At 41.0% G+C, this 20362-nt stretch overlaps 1 protein-coding gene across 10 annotated transcripts in view; it reads left to right on the top strand.

The window, feature by feature from the left end:
- LOC138819772 (endogenous retrovirus group K member 18 Env polyprotein-like) overlaps positions 1-20362 on the top strand; it is a 50656-nt gene that overhangs the window by 13711 nt on the left and 16583 nt on the right. For 2 of the 10 annotated variants that reach the window (XR_011369621.1, XR_011369620.1), the window contains exon 1: positions 15406-15765. The gene's annotated coding sequence lies outside the window, so the exon portion shown is untranslated. Of the gene's footprint in view, positions 1-838; positions 878-3991; positions 4093-7440; positions 7519-14540; positions 14779-15397; positions 15766-20362 lie in introns of those variants that run through there. The other 8 variants (XM_070011303.1, XM_070011301.1, XM_070011304.1 and 5 more) reach the window with 8 other exon arrangements.

The following is a 20362-nucleotide window of genomic DNA, read 5'->3' as shown; positions in this document are numbered from 1 at the left end:
ATCCTTAATCCCATCTTGAATTGAGGCAGAAAAGGTGGTAGTACCTAAAACATGAGTGACACTCTTCCCCCTCCCTGCCTCCACAATTTAAAGCCTGTATCTCTTAGAAAATATGAATGTTGAAGCTGCTCATTTTTTATAGTAATAGGTAATGTGGCAGTTAGTATAAAATGTAATTTCTGGACAAATGAATCTTAAGGTTGTTTTATTTTAACATTTAATTAGATATATTTCTAAGACATATTCTCTGCTAATTGGCTATTTTAAGAAAGTGGAATCCAATGAATTCAGTTTTGTCTTTTTTTTTTAAGCTGGTCCTAGGATTTGAACTCAGGGCTTGGATGTTGCCCTAAGCTTTTTTGCTCATGGGTAGTGCTCTACCACTTGAACCACTGCACCACTTCTGGCTTCTTCTGAGTAGTTCATTGGAGATAAGAGTTTCACAGACTTTTCTGCCTGGGCTGGCTTTGAACCATGATCCTTAGATATTAATTTCCTGAGTAGCTAGGATTACAAGCATGAGCCACCAGTGCCTAGCCCATTTGTAGTGTTTAAATGAACTATTTACTTTGCCATGGAATGACATTTTCACTCTGAAGTATACAAGTGGTCATAGAGACTAGAATTTTATTTGGTGAACATTTCTTAAAAGTGAATGAAATGAGCCTTTACGACGAGAAAAGCAACGATGTATGAGTCATGATACACATTCAAACTAAGTTTCAATTTTATAGAATGTATTTATTGCTCTGTTGAGCTTTGTAGCTTCCCAGTGCTGTTTACAGACTATGCTGATGAAATCTGTGTTGATAATAACAGCTATATTCATTGATTTCAGGACAGTTGGTCAGCATTTGGAAGATTTGTGTGACTCAGTGTGAGTATTTTCCCATTATTTAATGTGTGATGTTAGCAAATCATGTACAGGCAAAAGAAAAGAAAAGACTAACTGATTTTAATTTAATACATCCAAGCAGAAAATCTTATGGTATAGCTTCAGGCTCATTGCTATATATCTCATTACAACTAAATTTTAAGAGATGACCACTAGTTGAGTTTTAGTGTAATATTAAGGAGTATGCCAGCATTAGCTTTATTGATAATCTGAGAAGGCAACTAAAATATTTCTTCCTTTTCTAACTAAGTGACTTTGTAAGGTAGATTTTCTGCATATACTTGAAACATCATAACCCAACAGACAGTATAAAAGCAGATGAGAGAATACAGGTGTCTTTCATTAGGCTAAAGGATGAAGAGATTTATTAAAGATGTAAAACAATGGGACTATTCTGCTGAAATTTTACCTTTTTTGGAAAATACAGTTTTTTTCAATAAGCGTATATTAATAAGTAGTGTTTCTTTTCTTTCTTTTTTTTTTTCTTTTTGGTGAGTTGTGTGGAGTAAACTCTGGGCTTGGGTGCTGACCCTCAGCTCTTTAGCTCAGTGCTAGTATCCTACCACTTGAGCCACAGCGCCACTTACAACTTTTTCTGCTTATGTGGTGCTCAGTAATTGAACTCAAGGCCTCATGCATACAAGACAAACACTCTACCACTGAGCCACCTTCCCATCCCCAGTGTTTTTGTTCTTAAGTTTACAAAACTACCATAAGCACTTGAGTTCTAAATTTTCTTTTGTTTGGGTTGTGAAACTAGGACTCAATACCTGATGCTTTGCTCATTAGCTGAGTTCTACTTTTTAACATATCTGTCTGTTTCTCTCGTGTGTGTGTGCATGCACATGCGAATGCATGTGTATCCCCTATTTTTTATTTAATTTATTTATTTTTGTGCCAGTCCTGGGGCTTGAATTCAGCACTTAGGCATTGATCCTGAGCTGTAGTCTACCACTTGAGTTATAGTTGTACTTCTGGGTTTTTTTTGTTTTGTTTTGTTTTGTTTTCTGAGTAGTTTATTGGAGATAAGAATCTCATTGACTTTCCTGCTCCAGCTAGCTTTTAATAGCAATCTATAGATCTCAGTCTCCTGAGTGTGTAGCTAGGATTACTGGTGAGAGTCAACAGTTCCTGGCTCTACTAACATTTTTTTTTGCCGGTTGTGGGGCCTAAACTCTGGGTCTGGGCACTGTCCCTCAGCTCTTCAGCTCAAGGCTAGCGCTCTATCACTTGAGCCACAGTGCCACCTCTGGCTTTTTCTACTTATGTGGTGCCGAGGAATCGAACCCAGGACCTCATGCATGCAAGGCAAGCACTCTACCACTGAGCCACCTTACCTGTTTAATTAGCTCTTTGGGAGCTCTCAAAATTTAAGAGTATTAAGAGGTCCTGAGACTAGCATGTTTGAGAGCTGCCAGATGAAAAATTTCCAAATATTAGTGCTTTTAAAGATGGCTCTCTGTTTACTTCTTTGAACTGTCAGTGTGCTTGCCACTGATATTTCTAAACCTCATTTGATTTTTTTCTTTTTTTTTTTTTTTTTTTTTTGTCGGTCGTGGGGCTTGAACTCTGGGCCTGGGCGCTGTCCCTCAGCTCTTCAGCTCAAGGCGAGCACTCTACCACTTGAGCTACAGTGCCACTTCCGGTTTTCTGGTGGTTTATTGGAGTTAGGAATCTCATGGTCTCTCCTGCCCGGGCTGGCTTTGAACCGCGATCCTCAGATCTCAGCCTCCTGAGTAGCTAGGATTACAGGCATGAGCCACCAGCGCCCGGCTTTGATTTTTTTCTATTTCTCATCAACTGTAAAATAACTAGTCTTCAAGTTTTCTGCAAAGCGAATATTTCTCAGTGAGAAACTTTTGTTACTCCTTTAGTATGGATTTTATGCAGACTGGGACATTTTCTTTTTTGTTTGTTGTCTTCAGCATCGTGTTTAAGAAGTCAGACTAGACAATTGTATAACATCTTACTAATAAATGATTCCTTAGTCTATGTAAAAGCTTGATTCCTGATTAGAAATTTTTTTCTGACCAGGTACTGGTGGCTCACACCTGTAAACCTAGATACTCAGGAAACTGAGACCCCGGATCTGGGTTTAAAGCCAGCTCACCAGCAAAGTGTGAGACTCTGATCCCCAGGTAACTACCAAAAGCCCAAAGTGGAGCTGTAGCTCAAGTGATAGATTGTTAGATTTGAGCTGAAGAAGCTCAGGGACAGCACCCACGCCCTGAGTTCATGCCCTAGGACTTGCACAAAAAAAGAAAAAAAAGATTTTTTGAACATAAGTTCTTAATGTTTTTCTGAAGTATTGAGATGGCAGTTAACTATGATGGGCTTTGTAGTTATCCACTGAGTCAAAATGAAGATCTGTCTTTTACTAAAGCCATGTGACCTGCAATCCTGAGCTCTTTTCTCATCTGTAAGGTAACCCAATCTAATTCCTTACAGGTTGTTAAAATAAGTACTAAATTAAATACTTTATTCAGAGGCTGGGAAGGTGTCTCAGTGGTAGAGTGCTTGCCTTGCATGCATGAGGCCTTGGGTTCGATTCCTCAGTACCACATAAGCAGAAAAAGCCAGAAGTGGTGCTGTGGCTCAAGTGGTAGAGCACTAGCCTTGAGCTGAAGAGCTGAAGAGCTGAGAGACAGTGCCCAAGCCCAGAGTTCAGACCCCAAGACTGGCAAAAACAAAACAAAACAAAAATGAAATAATGTATTCAATAAGTGGCATAATAGTCATAAGCAAGAGATGGTAATTATTTTAATGATTCCAAAGATATAATAGATTAAAAAATCTGCTTTTTAGAAGTCTTAACTTAGGAAACACATAAAGCCATTGTGATGTGTTTAGATGGTTGCATTCTTTCTAATTACTCCTCAATATGACAGTTGTGTTATTTATAAACTTTTTTCTGCAATTAACTGCATTTGTTCATGTAATCAGCATCTGTTTGGTGTAGGAATGGGAATCTTGAACTTTAAATACCATTCAGAGGACTCTGAGGGATTTTCTAAACAGTTGGATTTTTGTCTAATATGTTCACCAGAAATGACTCTGAAAAGAGACTCCTGCCCAACTCCTATCACTCTTTGCCAGCCCTCCTCAGTGATATTTGTTGAGAATTCAGCAGTGATGTTGGCATTTAATGATATCTCAATGAAGTACTGAAAAAATGGAAGTAGCTGACGGGGATAAAGGTAGGAACCTGCTGTTGTGGTAGTGTTGGTCATCTTTTTCTATCAGCATTCTTGGTCCTTGCCATCCCTTTGCCTAAGAATATGTCTTCCGATTTTGGGAGAGTCCTGCCTTTCTCCAAAGTCCCTCCAATGCCCACACTTTATTCCTTTATTTATTTATTTTGTTATTGTTGTTTTTGGTGCCAGGACCACAGCTTGAACTCAGCTGATGTCTTACTAATCTGAACCACGACACCAGTCTGTCTTTTTCTTGCTAAGTGGAGATAGATCTAAACAGAATTTTCTGCCTGGCTGGCTTTAAACGTCCATTCTCCAGGTCTCAGCCTCCTGAGTAGCTGATTATTGTCGTGAGCCACCAGCACCATCCTACATACTTTCGATGCAACTTCTCCTCATCTCAATGCCAGTCACCAAATGCAAAGCCTCAGGCAAGTACTCTACCATGGAGTTACATCCCTAGCCTAATACTGGGCCACACTCCTGCCCAATATATACTTAATTCTGTGGAAAGTATTTGGTAGTGATCTTCCACCATTGTTTTCCTTTGTTATGATGGTACTGGGGTTTGAGCTCAGCTCACTCAAACTTAGTAAGCAGACACTCTACCACTGAGCCATGCCTTGGGCCCTGCTTTCCCTTGACTGTTTTCAGGGAGAGTATGGTTTCCTGCCTGGATGCATGCCTGAACTACAATTACCGATTTCAGTCTTCCTGTCATTGTTAGGATCACAGACACTTGCCACTGTGTCCAGCCTCTCTGTTGAGATGGAATCTCCTAAAATTTTCTGCCCAGGCTGGGCTGGAACTGAGATCCTCTTAATTTTGGACTCTCACATTAGTGTAGGAGGATGAGCACATATTAATGTAACAGACTATGGCTGAGAAGGGATCTCACAAACTGTGCTGCCAAGGCTGACCTCAAATTATAATCCTCCATTCTCAACTTCCCAAATACCTAGGTTTACAGGCATGAGCCACAGCAGTGACCTGCCTCATTTTGTTCTCAACACTTACCAAAAAAAAGTTATTAACACTCAAACATAATACATTGTATATCTGAACATTGTAAATTAAATGTATATATTGGAATATTATTTACATTCTAAGTATACACTAAATAATTTTTTAGAACAGAATGAGATAAATATAAATGAAAAAAATTCTGCATGCTATTGGATCATTTTGTCAATATTTTGTGATATAGGTATGTCATTATGTTTTTAGATTAATTTCTTGCACCCAGTAGGATTTAGTTGGATGACAACCTACGAGTCAGGTTTTAGATTTTTATTCATATTAGGATATAGTTAAATGTTGCTTAAATGAGTTACGTTGGTAAGGATGGTATTAATGAGATCACCTTCACAATCCATCTTATACTTGGGATTGCTAAGTCATTTTAATTCTTTCTCTTAAATGCCAAGGGAGAGGCACAAATGAGCTATGATACATTCTTCCCACCAATCCCAGGAAATTTGGGGGACAATGGTCAGATAAAGCAGTAACAATTTGCCCTTTAAGCTATAGACTGATGATTAAGAAATATATAGATTCTAAAGGTTAAAACCTTTGGCTGGTCTCAAAGTGAGTGAATGGATAGGATTTAGGTGTGTAAAGAGAGAAGGAATATTTCCTGACAGTATGTTTGGCTGTCTTGATTATAGTTTGCTCTTGACTTACCCATATGTTTGCATGTTTCTTCAGTGAGGTGTTCTGTTTTCCCATCATCAAGATAGCATTTTCCTTAGCACCCTTCCAACATTAATCCTTTCTCCCGCTGATTTAAACATCATCTTGCTCACTTGGATCATGGATTATTCCCTCAATTTTACTTCCTTTTTTGTTCCTAGATTAGTGCTGATCAGTTCTCTACTCAGCCATTAAAATGATCTTCCTTTGATTTAAATTTGATCTTACTTGTCTCTGTTCTAAAAATCATTCAGTGGTTCCTCATCTCTTCGTTAGAAACTTTGAAATCTTACTAGGATGTAAAGGCCTAGTCTTTGCTGGATCCTACTTTGTCGCTTTTTTCCTTTGTTTACATTAAATGCTGTGATTATACTAAACTTCCTGCTATGCTTTCACCCCCTAATCTTGGCACTCATTTTCTCTGCCTGAAACTCTTCCCAAAACTTGAATTCCATTTTTTAAATTCTTTTTCTTTTCTTTTTTTTCTGGTCCTGGGGCTTGAACTCAGGGCCTGGGTTCTGTCCCTGAGCCTCTTTGTGTTGAAGGCTAGTGCTCTACCATTTGTGCCACAGGGTCACTTCTGTCTCTTTCTGTTTGTGTGGTACTGAGGAATCAAACCCAGGGCTTCATGCATGCTAGGCAAACACTCTACTACTAAGCCACATTCCCAGCCCTGAATTCCATTTACTTTATACAATATCTGCTTCATACTCTCCATTCATTCTTCTGTAATGTGACGCAAAGAGCATTGAGAGTGGAGGCCAAGGTTTAACTCCTAACCTTTGCTAAGAAATCTTGTGGAAATTCTTGACCTCTTCCAGCCTTCATTATCTTTATTGCCAAAGTGTGATAATGCCCACCTCTCTTATAAGCCCATTAAGAACATCTATCGACATACTATGCACAAAAAAATTCTATAAGCATGTCACCCAAAGATGTTTGGGGTGGCAACGTGGGTGATGACAACAAGAATGATCCACCCAAGGAAGCATTTAGCTTCACTGCTCAGGTGACCTTCCTGAACCATCCAGGCCAAATCAGTGCTAACTATGCCTCTGTCCTGGATTGTCATTCAGCGTAAATTGCTTGCAAGTTTACTGACTGGAAAGAGAAACTTGAACAGAGATCTTGTAAGAAGTTGGAAGCTAGTCCTAAATTCCTGAAGTCTAGTGATGCTGTCATGGTTCATATGGTTCCAGCAAGCCTTGTGTATGTGGAGAGCTTCTCTGACTATCCTCCTTTGGGTCATCTTGCTGTTTGTGATAGGAGACAGTTGCTGTGTGTGGCATCAAAGATGTGGACAAGAAGTCTGCAGGAGCTGGCAAGGCCACAAAGTCTGCCCAGAAATCTCAGAAGGCCGAGTGATTATTATTATCCCTAACGCCTGTAGCTTCAGCTTAACCAGTGGTGGAAGAAAAGTCTCAGAAATGTTTGTCTTAATTGGACATTTAAGTTTAATAGTGAAAGAATGGATAATGATAACAATGCATCATAAAAACTTGAGAAGGAAAGGAAAAAATTCTATAAGCACTCATATTCCATGCTCATTAAATTGTTATGCATACTTCTGCTGCCTTCACTCCTCTTCCTTCTCACCTTTCTTGTGATCCTCAGCAGTTTTTCTGGAATGTTTTTCATGTAAAACTTTGTTTTTTTCAGGGGATGAAGATTTTTCTGAAGAGATAACAGAGATGTTTTTCCCAACACATCTCCTGCAAACCAGACAAACTGGCCAGGGTAAGTTATTACTTCTTGGTGATTGTGATTCATTTATTTGTGACACTTCAGTGAATAAAAACTGAGATAGTAACCATTTACAATATGGAAGTAAGAGCAAAAGCCTTTCTCTTTGTTGATGACTTGTGAGCTATGTTCATATCCAAGGTCAGAGTGGGCAGAGAGGTTCTATATCCAGAGAAATATTTAATACAACATATATTCCATTGCCTGCTCATGCACAGGACATGGGATGCTTTTTCCTTTTATACCTATCTTTCCCAGGCTCAGGAGACATTCTGTAAACCAGTAAGCCCCAGGCACACAATGCTCTCTGGACAGAGGGAACTGATATAATCAAGATGTCCTGTGTGCTCCTAAGTCCTAGGGTAAGGACCCTAATAACTGATCTTTTTGGTTGTTGTTGTTATTAGAAAATAAATTTTGTTATGGAATGTCTTGGGTAGAAGAAAGACATTCCTCAAGCAACAAAGTAGCAGAAAGTTCCAGGCCTGCCTGTGCTAGCAGGGTTTGACCTCAAAAAGAAAAAAAAAACATAAAGAAATACATGTTTAAAATCTACTGAATGTAAGAAAGAAAGAGTACGGTTTCCTGTGAGTATATAATGTCAGAGAGTTTCCTGGAAACAGTAGCCTCTAAAATGGGATGATTGTTTTTCTTTATAGGGAAATAGTAATAACATTTATTATTATAACCACAATTCAGTGACATTCAGTACATTTCCAGTATTGTAGAACCATCACCTTTATCTTATCCCAAACATATCCATCACCCTTGACAAAAATTTTGGACCATTAAACCATTCATGCCTCTTGCCTTCCCTCAACCCACAGTAGCCCTGAGTTATTTTCTGTGTCTGTGAACCTTCTTACTCTTGGTACTTTATTGTTGTAGTCTGAATGTTTGGATTTCCATAATTTTTCATATGTTAACACTTGATCTTTTATTCTTATCCCCTAATGTTTGCTTTCTCCATGAAACCCTCTCAGAACACTCTTCGGGAACTCATCTTCTGCAGTTCAAGTGCATCTCTTCACTATTCAATCTAGTATTGTTTAAAAATGGTCAAATTTAAGAAAAGTCATAAAAAGAATATAAACAGTATTTATGTGCTTTTTATGAAAATTCACTATAGTTAACATTTTCCTTCATTCGCTTAATCACTTATTTGTGTGTATGTTCTCTTTGTGGACATACATTTGAGATTAACTTGTATATATCATAGTCCTCTATTCCTACATATTTTAATCTTGCTCTCCTCAGGATAAAAATGTCCCATTATTACATAGCCACAGTAGTTACCGGCTTCAGTAAATTAATCACAATGCCATACTTTGCTTAATCTTTGTCTATATTTCAGTCTTGACAATTGGCTCAATTCTGTCCCTGTCATTTTTTTCTCCAGTACTAATACCAGTACATGATCATGAATTATATATAGTTGTGTATACTTGATCTCCTATAGTCTATAATAATTCTCTGCTTTTCCTTTATAACATTACTATTTTTAACAACACAAGCACCTGCTTCCATTTAGTAGCTAGGATGAGAGGTATGAGTGACTGCTGACTAGCAAATGTAGAGTTCTTGAGGGTTAAATTGTGTTATTTGTTTTTGTTTTTGTTTTTGTTTTTTACAAACTATGAGGCTCATTGTAAAAAATGCTCAGTGTTGTTGACCCCATATAAACTAGCTTATTATCCCAAATATACATGTAGATGTTCAATAAGCAGATATGTCTCTATATTTTTATTCTAGGTAATTTGCTAGGTGCTAGGGAAGTAATGATGAGAATGACATAGAAAAATCACAAGAATAAAAGAAATCATGTTAATAAATATTTTTGAGGTCAATAATTCTCAATGTGGTCCCTATGTGGCAATTCTCGGAAGGCAGTTTTCAAATAATTGAAATTTTTGGCATAGAGATACAGGGTATAGCAGGGGCATTGGCCTGGTTGTCTGCAAACTAAGGGTGTAGGGAAAAGTGCACTGGAGCATGTGGTTCTGGGAATAATTTTTTAATATTTTTGTTTACATTTTTTACCTTTTTTTCTCCAGGCTAGCAGGCTTCATACCTTGAGCCACAGCTTAATTACTCACTTTCTTTTTTCTTTGTTCATTTTTGCTGACCTTGGGGCTTGAACTCTTCTGCCTGGGCCCTGTCCCTGAGCTTCTTTTGCTCAAGGCTAACACTCTACCACTTCAGCCACAGCACCACTTCCAGCTTTTTCTGAGTAGTCTATTATGTTTCTCGGACTTTCCTTCCTTGCATCAAACTGTGATCCACAGAACTCAGCCTCCTGAGTATGAGTAGCTAGGATTACTGGTGTGACCCTTTGGCACCTGGCTAGGTTTTTCTTATGTTTTGGTTCTGGACCTAGGGCTTGAACACAGGGCCTGGTCAGTGTTGTTTAGTTTTTGTTTTTGATTTAAAGCTGATAGTCTATTTGAGCCAAAGATCACTTTCTGCCTTTTTGTTGTTGTTTTTATTCTTTGTGTTAATCCCAGGGCTTCAAAGTGGCCTGGCCAGTCTCCAGTGTCCATGCTTTCTCCCCCTCCGCCCCCCTCCCCCCAAGTTAGCAGGCACTACATCTTTAGCCAGTGCACAACTCTTCCTTTTTATTTTTGGTGGTTGTTTTTATTTCTTTGTATTTGGCTTTTATTTATTTATTTATTTTGGCTGGTCACGGGGCTTGAACTCTGGGCCTGGGTGCTATCCCTCAGCACTTCAGCTCCTGGTCCTCTACCATTTGAGCCACAACACCACTTCCAGCTTTTTTTTCTGCTTATGTGATGTTGAGAAGTCGAACCAGGGCCTCATGCATCCAAAGCAAGCAAGCACTCTACCACTGAGCCACCTTCCCAGCCCTGGTTTTCATTTTTTTATGGTGATACTAGGGCTTGACCTGCCAGTCTTCTTGAGGTGTTGGGCTTTTTCCCCCCTCTGGGATGGAAGTTTTACAATTTGAGCCATAGCTCATCTTTTTTTTTTTTTTGTTAATATTGTAAGGTCTGCTCCTGGATGGCGAGCAGACTCCACACTCCTCACAGCAAAGTCTCCACCCAGTAACTGCGTTACCTAGGCAACTGGGACACCTGGAAGAAGTCACATTTGCATCCACTGAGGTCATATCTGAATTTGATGTGTCCACACCTTTCTCTGCCCGTACCCTAGATAAGGCCTAGCCCAGGCCCAGACTCTCTCTGCTCTCTCTGCTCTTTTCTAGCTCTTTCCTCTCTCTTTCCTCTCTTTCCCAGCTCTCTCTCATTCCAAGGCCTTTCCCAGCCATGTGGAGTGCCAACCTTGCCTGGTCCCAGCAGGTCTACTGAATAAAACTACCCCTTACCTGAATAGCATGTGCATGGTGCTGTTCTTACTCGGCTATCTCTTTTTTTCATACCTAACAAATATGAGATAAGTGTTCTATGGCTCTAACTACTCAACAGGCTGAGATCTGAGGACCTCAGTTGGAAGCCAGCCCAGACAGAAAAGTCCTTGTGAGACTCTTATGTCCAATTAACCACTCAAAACCCAGAAGTGGCGCTATGGCACAAATGGTAGAGCACAAGGCTTGAGTACAAGAGGCTCAGGGACAGCACACAAGTCCTGAGTTCAAGCCCCACAACTGTCAAAAAAGACAGAAAGGAAAAAAGAACTACAGGAAGCCAAGATGACTATCCAGACAGCTTGGTATTGGCATAAGAACAGACATCAGGACCAATGGAATAGAATTGAAATCCCAGAAATGAACCTACAGACCTATAGCCATCTAATCTTCGATAAGGGAGCTAAAACAATAGAATGGAAGAACGACAGCCTCTTCAGTAAATGGTGCTGGTAAAATTGGTTAACTACTTGTAGAAAACTAAAGCTAGATCCTTATATATCACCTTGCACCAGAATCAACTCCAAATGGATCAAAGACCTCGAAGTCAAAGCAGACACTTTGAAAACATTACAGGATGGAATAGGAGAAACCCTAGGTCTCCTCGGCTCAGGCCGAAATTTTCTGAATAGAGACCCGGAAACACAAAAAATCAAAGAAAGGTGGGACAAATGGGATTGCATGAAGTTGCAGATCTTTTGCATGGCAAAGGACATAGCTAGCAAGATCAATAGAAAGCCCACTAATTGGGAGAAGATCTTCACTAGCCATACAACAGACAAGGGTCTCATATCTAAAATATACTTAGAACTCAAAAAATTAAATCCCCCAACAACAAATCTGCAAAGAAAAAACTGCCCAATAAACAAGTAGGCTAAAGACTTAAAGAGAAACTTCTCTGAAGAAGAAAGAAGGATGGCCAATAGACACATGAAGAAATGCTCAGCCTCTCTAGCCATAAAAGAAATGCAAATCAAAACAACATTGAGATATCACCTCACTCCAGTTAGAATGGCAAAAATCAAGAACTCTAACAACAACAGATGCTGGAGGGGATGTGGACAGAAGGGAACCTTACTTCATTGTTGGTGGGAATGTAAACTTGTTCAACCACTTTGGAAAGCACTTTGGAGGTTCCTCAAAAGACTTCACATAGAGCTCCCCTATGACCCAGCAATCCCATTTTTGGGCATTTACCCAAATGTTTACAAACAAGACCACACTAACGCCAACAGCACAACTATGTTTATTGCAGCATTATTTACCATAGCTAAGATATGGAACCAACCCAGATGCCCCTCAGTAAATGAATGGATCAAGAAAATGTGGTATATATACACAATGGAATTCTATGCCTCCATCAGAAAGATGACATTGCCCCATTTGTTAGGAAATGGAAAAACGTGGAAAACATTATATTAAGTGAAATAAGCCAGGCCAAAAGAAACATAGGTGCCATGGTTTCCATTATTTGCAATATCTAGTATATGTATGAGTCAAGCAGAAAAGGTCAGATAATGTGATGTTATGAAAATGAATCCTTAGATATGTATTTTAATGTTTTTTTTCCTTTCATGCATTTGTTTCTAACGCATTTATAAGATTATCTCTTTGTAGCTTTGTATGTCCCTCCCCCACAGTATAACCCTGCTTTCACTATATTTGATGTCATTATAACTTGTGTAGGAGATGGGGAAAAACAAGTCGTTTAAGGATATAGGTAGACCTGTTGCAACAATGAGAAGTACAAGTTGTCATGTCGAAAACGAGTTTTTCAATGTTGGTGGGGGGGAAAGCCGGGAGGATTGGGTGGGCGGTTGGGTGGGGAGGCTGGGAAGGGATGTGTAGTGTAAACAAAGGAGGAGGCTGCAATGCTTGATAAGAAATGTACGCATTAACCTGCCCATGTAATTGTAAAACCGCTGTACAGTGTGTTCACAAAAAAAAAATAAATAAAATAAAATAAAGAAAGAAAGAAAAAAAAAAGAAAGTTGAGAGCCAAGGTTCAAAGCCATCCTAGGCATGAAAATCAATGAGACGTTTTTCACCAATTAACCAGCAACAGGTAGGAAGCAGTAGAGCTCTAGCCTTGAGTAAAACTCAAGTTTTAGCCCAGGAGTAGCATAAATGAAAAGAATTCTCATTTACTTTCCTGCCCAGGCTGGATTCAAACCACAAATGCTCAGATTTCAGCTATTTGAGGAGGTAGGATTATAGGTGTGAACCATATTTTTAAAATCTTAAATTGGCTCTAATATTTTTGTCCTTCTTTTCACTTAATTTATTATTCTTTTTCTCTTTTTCGTAAGTTTGGGTCATCTAGCTTATTATTAGGGCTGGCCACTCTTTCTGAGGTTTTTGTTTTGAAGGTTTTTTTTTTGTGGATTTTTGTCCCAACCTGCAGGACGTCAACGAGGGCGATGAACCTAAACGAGAGGAATGAAGGGACAAGAGACATGAAGAATGACAGCAAGACAGGGATTCTGATCAAGCTGCAAATTTTTATTTTTCACACTGGGGTATTTATATGCTTGGAATAAGGAAGCTTTTAAATTGGCCATTAAGGAAGCTTTTTCATTGGCCATAGCAGCTGCAGGATGTTTGCATAGGGCAGGGTGAAAGGGTGGTCATTAGCAGCTGCAGGATATTTGCATAAGGCAGGATGAAAGCGTCGGATTTCTGAGAGTGGTTCTGTAAACTCAGCCACAAGATGTTCTGGTGAGATAGTCAAGCCTATCTTCATGTTGAGAGACTCCTTTTGGCTCCCAACAGATTTTTTTTTTTTTTTTGAGCTTGTTATAGTACTTGAACTCCAGGCCTGGTCATTATTCCTAATTTTTTCTCAAGACTAGTAGGCTTCCCACCTCAAGACAGTTCAAATTGTGGCTCTTTATGTATTTTTCTTTCTTTCTGCATTTATTTTAGGTGATGCTCTTATGGCTTGTACTCAGGACTTGGGCATTTTTGCAGAGTTTTTGTTGTTGCTGTATTTTTTTTTTCTTCATTGCTGGTCCTAGGGCTTGAACATAGGGCCTTAACTTTTGCTAGTCATAAAATCAGGGCAGAGCCACTGTGTCTGAGGTTTTTCCCTTTTCTTTCTCAAGACTAGCAGTCTCTATGGCTTGAGCCACAGATAAAGTTCTGGCTTTATTTATTTATTTATTTTCATTTTTGTTGCTAGGGCTTCAACTCATGACATGGCCACTCTCCTGAGGCTTGAAGTCAGGGCAGGGCCACTGTGAATGAAGAATTTTTTGTATTGTTTGTTCTCAAGGCTAGCATACTTTAACAGCTTGAGCAACAGCTGCATGAATGGCTTTGTTTATGTAATGTTCTCTACCACCCCCACCAGGCAAAAGTTGTAAAGTTCATTTTTTGAAATAATTTCTTATACATCTCATTGTTGCAATCGGTCTAGCTGTATCCCTATTTAAACAATTTGTTTTTTCCCTTCACCTTCACAAATTACGCCAACATCAAATACAGTGAAAATGGGATCAAATACAGTGAAAATGGGGGAGTTATTTATTTATTTGGTTCTGGTCCTAGGGCTGGAACACAGGGAGTGGTGACTGTTCCTAAACCTGAAATCAGGGCAAGGTCACTGTGCTGGAGTCTCTCCCATGTCCTAAAACTTAAGCCACATTTCAACATCTGGCTTTGTAAAACAAATTTGGTGATTCATAAGGGATAAGTTTCTTATGGAGGAGCTGGGAAGTGGCTCAGTGGTAAAGTGCTTGCCTTGAGCTGAAGAGCTAAGGGACACCATCCAGAGCTGGAGTTCAGGCCCCACAACCCATAAAACAGAAAAAAGAAAAGAAAAAAAAAGCTGAGTGCCAGTGGCTTACGCCTGTAAGCCACTACTCAGGAGGGTGAGATCTGAGGATTGCAGTTCAAAGCCAGACTGGGAAGGAAAGTCCATGAGACAATTATCTCCACTAAATCACCAGAAAACCAGAAGTGGCCCTGTGGCTCAAGTGGTAGAGCACTAGCCTTGAGCTGAAGAGCTTAGGGACAGTGTGCAGGCCGAGTTCAAGCCCCATGACCAACCCCAAAAAAAGAAAGATTCTCATGGGAAGACAGGGACATTAGCCAGGCTCTAAAATCAGAGGATGGTGGTTCAAAGCCAGCCAGGGCAGGAAAGTTGTTGAGACTCTCATCTCCAATTAATCACCAAGAGCTTGGAAGTAGAATAGTTCTAGTCTTGTGCAAAACAGCACAAGTTCAGGCCCCAGGACTAGCACACATAAAACCAAGTGTCATGGAGCTTCCTGCCCAGGTTGATTATGAACCACAATCCTAAAATTTCAGCTTCCACAGTAGCTAGGATTATAGGCATGAGCCACTACTTAAAAATATTTCATTGACTTCGCTCTTCTTCTTTTGCCTTCTTATTATATTGTTCATTTCGTGTGTGTGTGTGTGTGTGTGTGTGTGTGTGTGTGTGTGTGTGTGTGTGTGTCCGTCCTGGTGCTGGTTGTAGACCTTGAACTCTGGAGCCTAGCCACAGTCTCTGAATTTGTTTTTCTTTTATTTTTAATGCTGTTTCTAGGCTTTGTATTCAGGGCCTAGTCCCTGTCCCTGAGTCATTCTTTTGTTGCTGGTGGTGGTGGTCCTAGGGCTTGAACATAGGGCCTGGTCACTTCCTGGGTTTGAAACCAGGGCAGGGCCACTGTGTATGAGGGATTTTGTTGTTCATTTTCCCTCAAAGCAAGCAGTCTCTGTGGCTTGAGCCACACAGATCAACTTCTGGCTTCTTTTACTTTTTGGCAGTTCATGGAAGATAAAAAATCTCATAGAAGATAAGAGTACTGTATCAGCACCTGAAATCTGAGGATTGGGGTTGAAAGCCCAGGCAGGTAAGTCCATAAAACTTATCTCCATTTCATCCCCCAAAGAAAGGAAGTGGTAGAATGCTACCTTTAAGAAAAAAAAAATTCTATTTCAACCCCTGGGTTCAAGACCCACACCTGATACATACTCACAAATTCCTAAGGGACTTTTCTGCCTCAGTTGCCTTGGAACCCAGATCTTCAAGTTCTGTCTTTTGTGTAGCTTGAGCTCCAGGTGTAAACCACCAATTCTCTTGGCTTTTGTGCTCATCTTCCACTCTGATTTTTATTTGTGTATTTGTATTTAATTGATTACTTAGTAGTAGTCCTACCCTATGTATCTGGGCCTGGTCACTGTTATTTTGCTTTTTCATTCAAGGCTGTTGCTTTACCACTTGAACCACAGCTCTACTTCTGGCATTTTTGCTGGTTAGTTGGAGATCAGAGCCTCATGGAATTTCCTGCCCAGGTGGGCTTTTAACCACCATCCTGAGATTTCATGCTCCTAACTGGCATTACATGTCAGCCACCAAAAAGTGCCTGGCTCACTCAATTTTAATATTTTTTTGTTTGGTCATGGGGCTTGAACTCTGGGCCTGGGTGCTATCCTCAGCTCTTCAGCTCAAGGCTAGTGCTCTACCACTTGAGCCACAGTGCCACTTCCGGCTTTTTTCTTTTTTGATATAAGGTGCTGAGGAATCAAACCCAGGGCCTCATGCATGCAAGGCAAGAGCTCTACCACTGAGCCACCTTCCCAGCCCTCAATTTTAATATTCTTAATAGGCTCTTACAGTCTTTTTATTCACATGATGATGATGATGATGATGATGATGATGATGATGATGATGATGATCATGATGATCATGATGATCATGATGTGCTGGTCATAGGTTTGAAATCAGGGCATGGGTGCTGTCCATTATCTTCCAGTTGAGCCTCAGCTCAAGTCCTGGACTTTTCTTTATTCCTTTTTGCTTCTTTCTTGGTGGTTAATTTGAGAGAATTGTCTCATAAAAAATCTTGGCACTACTCAGGAGGTTGAAATCTGAGGATTGTGGTTTCAAGCCAGTCCTGACAAGAAAATCCAAAACACCCTTTTCTTTTTCTTTTTGTTGTTGTTGTTGTAATGACAAAGGTGAGGTGCAGTGGATTTGCAGTTTCATTAACAGGTAAAAAGGATGTTTGTTTTTGAGCAATAGCCTCCCAAAGTACACTGCCTCCTGACTAGGGATGGTCCACTGATGGTTAGAATGACTTGTCTTCCTTCTATGACCCTATTACCCTGGTAACCGATTGTTTACAAAGATGTGATCCTGACTCCTTAGCAACATGAGAAGGGATAATATCATTCCTAGGTTGGGATGAAAACCAAGTGGATCCCCCCATTTGGTGTGCTGCCTCGCTCTGGGGGGCCAGGATGATAGTGCACCCTTCTGTGAAGAAGGAAAATGACTTGAACAATTCTGTACTCTTTGTTCATTTCTGACAGATGAGGGCTGTAGATATATTCATGGACTCATCTAGGGACAAGCAGGGAATTTTCTAGGATCTCCATTGTGTCTAGGAAGGAAGGGCCTCAGGTTTTGCTGCAGAGAGATGCATCCTACAGTGCGGTTGCAGCAGCCCTGGCTTGCTCCAATGCCAGTGATTTCCCAGATCAGCAATATACCTGGACCCAGGAAATGGCACCTTGTGCAGATGAAATAACTCTCAGGACATCTGTCCTGATGACCACGGAAGCCTATGCCAGTGCAAGCGACGGTGACACAATGCTGCTCATGTGGCTAGGAGTATGGAAGTGGCACTGGTGTGGATTAGAGGTGTTGGGTAGCACACGTGGTGGATGCTTTCTGCTCTGCCCACCACATGACTAAAGGCAATGCTGGATTCTCTCTGAATTTAACTGGGGTCTGGGGGACTGTGGATTTTCTGGGATGCCAAAGCCCCCAGGGGGACATAGGTTGAGCTGGACTAGGTGAAAGGGAGTGAAGGAAACCTCCAGAAAAAAGGAAGTCTTGATTCTCTTTAAAAGTTCCTTTAATGCTTAAATTTTAATCAAAATGGGAAATAAATGGAAAAAGTGATTCTAGATCTCAGTTTCCTGAATATGTGTGACACTAGTACCCAGCTCACTCTTTTGTATCTATTGAGTTTATTAGGTTCTAGACACTGTAGCAAGGAAAAAAAGAAAAGCTTTGTTTTGAAGGTCTATGCCTTTGTGTGTGGGGTTGGGGGAGGGTAGAGAATGTATACACATAAATATGTTTAAATATATGATGGAAAAAATATATTGAGTGATGTGCTAGGGAGGAATGCTAGCAATTTGCAGTGATGTATGAGTTCAGAAAAGCCTCATATGGTAAATGACTTAGAAGAGATCAAGGCAACTCATCCAGGCCCCAGAATCAGGTAGATTCATGAGCTCGAAGTATGAGCACCTACACCTGGGCCCCCTCCCATTTCTGGAGTTCCCTCCATACAACTGACCCCTCCCTCTCTCTGCCCAGACCCACCTGGACTCCCATCTACCTCACTTCCTTTTCCCTCAGATCCTCATGCTACCAGGATAGTGATGGAGGTCATGTGCTCCCTCTTGGGGGAAATATGGGTCCTCTAAAAAACCTTGTAATAATCTTTCTCCTTTGCCTTCCTGCTTCTGCATGGTCCCCTTGCATGGATTTTTTCTAATCCTCTTACATTGGTCGCCCCTGTGGGGATGGGCTCCCCAGTGGGTTTGATCCTCCCTCCACTTCGGAAGGAGGTTCAACCAGCTTCCCTGGGACCCATCCTGAGATCCTATATGCCAGTCACCAGAGGATCACAAAGGTAACTTTCTCCTGACTGAGCGCTCTACCAGCCTATCCAACACTGCTAATTAAATCCCACTCCAGGGTAAGTGACCAGTTTATCTGAGGTCTGGGTTTCTGATTCTGATATCTCAGTGGTAAGGCCACCTGGGCCTCTGTGACTTACCGAGCCCCCCTTCCCCTCATCAGAGCCAAACCTTAGCCAAGTGCCAGGGGCCTACCTTGGCCCAAGGAACCCTCCTCCATGGCCCAAGGAATGCAAATGGACAAACATGAAGACATTCTCCACTGGCAAGGCCACCACCCCCTTTAGGAGCCAACCTGTACTGTGGAGAACACTCTAATATAGACCCGTGGAATCAGGTCCCTTACCATGGGTAGGACACTAAATTTCTTTACATTAAGGTCACCTGGGCCTTGGAGGGCTGCTGAGCCCTTCAATCAAATTTTGCCCCAAATTTAAAACTCCACTTCTGTGAGTGCTTGGGCAGATAGCTCTGGCTCTCTCTCTCTCCCTCTCTCCCTCTCTTCCTCTCTCCCTCTCCCTCTCCCTCTTTCCCTCTCCCTTGTAACTGAAGGTAAAAGTATGGATGAGTTTAAGTTTAAACTCCTCCTCTGTGCCTTTGCAGTTTCCCCTCCTCTGCAGTCTCCCCTGTGAGGCCCTCCCCTCTTTTGCGGCCTCCCCCACAAGGCACTCTCACTTCTGTGGCCTCCCCACAATGCACTCTCACTTCTGCGGCCTCCCAGTGAGGTACACCCCTTTTTGCAGCCTCTTCTGTGAGGCCCCCTCCCCTGAAGGACTTCATCTGTGAGGTCCCCACTGCTCTGCGGGACCCCTCCTCTGCCTTTGTAGTGGGGGTGGAAGCTGAAGCCCCAGTTTTGCCAGAAACAATGCATAAAGCATAAAGTGACTCCATTTAGGGTAGCATCTCTTACTCTTTTCCATGGTTTTCCATGGTCAGGACTGACTTTGTCCTGGCCATTGTCTCAACATCCATTCCTGGGATAGCTTGTCCCGGTTGGCATTTACAGTTTGGACTCAAGGCCTGGGCACTGTCCCTGAGTCCTTCTGTTCCAGGCTAATGCTCTACTACTTAGAGTCACAATGCCACTTTCAGCCTTTGGCTGGATAGTCCTGGTTCTGTGCTGATTAGTAGGGAGATGGAGTTTTAGAAGGATTTTTTTTTGTGTGCCCAGGATGGCTTTGAACTTTCTTACAAAAGCTCTTTTTATTTCCAGTTAAAGCAACAAGGAGATCAATGAAATGGAGGTTACCTATAACTTGTTCACAATTGACTAACAATTACTTGTCAGAGATTTTTAAAAGAAAGCCCAGTAGATGCTTTTAACCTGAGACTGATTGGCACTCTATGACCCACTGCCTCTGGGTAGCCTGCTTAAAGTGGCTTATAGACAACATTTAACCTATAACAAATGTACAGGCCTTTTCTTGGGCTACAGCAGCATAGCCTGTTTAACACCCTGGTTTATAAAAGCATTTTCTGTCTGGCAGAGGAATGCCTACCTATGTAGGCCTTTAGACAGATCTCAATAGGAACATAATCTCAGCTCTACAAGCTTTTCAACAGATGAATTTAACCAGCTCAAAAGTTACTGCCAATTAGGACTTTGAGGAGATACAGGGGTTTTGGGATTTACATTCTACAATCTTAGCTTTTATTACCCACTATCACAGATCTCTGGAAAGTTTTGCCCAGTTAGACCAACATGGGTGATAGGCATGTTTACAAACTTATCTTTCTATGACCTTCTGGCTTGATCAATTTTTTGGAGGACCAAGCTCAAGTAACTCAGGA

The sequence above is a fragment of the Dipodomys merriami genome, unplaced genomic scaffold (genome assembly GCF_024711535.1).
Source record: "Dipodomys merriami isolate MVZ:Mamm:240054 unplaced genomic scaffold, mDipMer1.0.p SCAF_818, whole genome shotgun sequence".
NCBI lineage: Eukaryota > Metazoa > Chordata > Mammalia > Rodentia > Heteromyidae > Dipodomys > Dipodomys merriami.
This window is presented reverse-complemented; position numbering and strand designations above follow the sequence as displayed.